Genomic DNA, 2,020 nt, shown 5'->3' with positions numbered 1-2,020 from the left:
TCTGGTCCAGAACAGCATGTGCTTCCCTCCTAGGGTGGGACAGCTCAGCACCTTGGAAAGTCATAACCCCAGAGACAGTGGAGCAGAGGCAATGAGGTGTTCAGTTTGAGCTTAGTCTCCCCAAGTCTGGGTTCTAGTTGAGTTATTTGGAAGTTTTGTGGCCTTGGAAAAGTCACTTAACTCCCCTGACTTCAAGTGTTCATCTGAAAAAGGGAGCTAACGGTATCTCTTACATCAGAATGGCAGAGGTGAGTGAGAAAATGTGCACATTTCTCAAAGATCCCAGCTGGCTGAAGCTTTTGCAGATGGGCCAGATGTTCTGATTTCAGTCAGAGTAACACATGGCTCCTCTGCCAATCAACAAAGTTCCTGAGGTAGTGCCCAGAACAACTTTTTGCTCCTGTAATTTTTAGTTTCCTTTTATTTTATGCATTTGGGTGTTGTGCCTGCATATATGTCTGTGTACCACCTGTGCATGGTGCCTGAGGAGGCCAGAAGAGAGCACCAGATTCCCTGGAACTGTAGTTACGGATGCTCTTGAGTCACAGGACCCAGGTTCACCACTAATTGAACCTGGATCCTGTGGAAGAACAGCCAGCATCTTAACCACTGAGCCATCTTTACAGCCCCACTCCTTTCCCAGAGACTCTCTGGGCTTCAGGCTTGAACTGATCAACTAAGAAGGCTGGACTGACAATGTCTTCACAGGAGAGGGAGCTTGTGAGTCGAACCCTCGGCTCAGGGGCTTCTGAGCCTGTTGGAGGACAGACTGGCCAATGTGACCTCAGTACTCACACTTCCATTTGTATCTAGTCTCTCAGGCATGAGACCCAGAGCACTGAGGTTTTTCAGGCTAATGAATGAGTCTTTCCTGAATCAACTGTCTGGAAAGAGGCAACTGGGACAGGAAGGAATGGATTTCTGCTAAAGTCACACAAACTTAAAAGTCCTCTCATCACCCAGAGAAAATCATGGCATTCCGAAAATAAGTTTGTCTACTCTGTCTGAGAAATGGCTGTAGTCATCCGATTAAGACTAAGATGTGAGCACACACTAAGTCTCCTGTGCAGCAGCCTGCAAACTGAGAATGATGGTCTTGTCTTGTCTCTCTTTCCCTTCGCTTCTCACCTCTTCCCACTTCCCACTGATGACCACATTCTTTGTACTAAGAATGAAGAATAGGCAGCCATCTTCCAGTTAACTCGCCAAAATGACGAACACAAAGGGAAAGAGGAGAGGCACTCGGTCTATGTTCTCTAGGACTTTTAGGAGACATGGAGTTGTTTTTTTGGCCACATACATGCAAATCTACAAGAAGGGAGATATTGTAGACATCAAGGGAACGGGTACTGTTCAAAAAGGAATGCCCCATAAGTGTTACCACGGCAAAACCGGAAGAGTCTACAATGTCACCCAGCATGCCGTGGGCATCACTGTAAACAAGCAAGTTAAGGGCAAGATTCTGGCCAAGAGGATCAATGTGCGGCTTGAGCACATTAAACACTCGAAGAGCAGAGACAGCTTCCTGAAGCGGGTGAAGGAGAACGATCAGAAGAAAAAGGAAGCCAAAGAGAAGGGCACCTGGGTTCAGCTGAAGCGCCAGCCTGCACCACCCAGAGAAGCACACTTTGTGAGGACTAATGGGAAAGAGCCCGAGCTGCTGGAGCCCATTCCATACGAATTCATGGCCTAGTGTATAAAAGAGAAATAAAGGACCCGACTGCAGAGCTTTTCAAAAAAAAAAAAAAATGAAGAATAAAGAACCAATAAGATAGCTCTATCAGCATGCTTGAGGGCTGAGTTTGATCCCTAGAACCCATGTGCACACGTGTAGTACCAATGTTGGGGAGGTGGAGACACATAGAGCCCTGGGGAGGGTCCACAGCCAGCCAGCCTAGTCTACCTGGTGAGACTCTGCCTCAATAAAAAGGTGATAGTCAAACATGTACACACATACACACACACACACACTTACACATTACACACACACTCACACACTACACACACCACACACACACAC

The 2,020-nt window shown here is 47.0% G+C and overlaps 1 pseudogene across 1 annotated transcript; it reads left to right on the top strand.

Annotated features, from left to right (window-relative positions):
* Window positions 1-1,187: 1,187 nt before the first annotated feature.
* On the top strand, window positions 1,188-1,718 carry LOC114639332 (annotated as a pseudogene). The gene has a single exon (XR_003713991.1). The product of XR_003713991.1 is annotated as a 60S ribosomal protein L21 pseudogene (transcript).
* The last annotated feature ends 302 nt before the right edge of the window (window positions 1,719-2,020 follow it).

Source organism: Grammomys surdaster, unplaced genomic scaffold (genome assembly GCF_004785775.1).
Source record: "Grammomys surdaster isolate TR1022 unplaced genomic scaffold, NIH_TR_1.0 125698, whole genome shotgun sequence".
NCBI lineage: Eukaryota > Metazoa > Chordata > Mammalia > Rodentia > Muridae > Grammomys > Grammomys surdaster.
The sequence above is the reverse complement of the archived record's forward strand: the minus strand, read 5'-3'. Positions and strand labels throughout refer to the sequence as shown.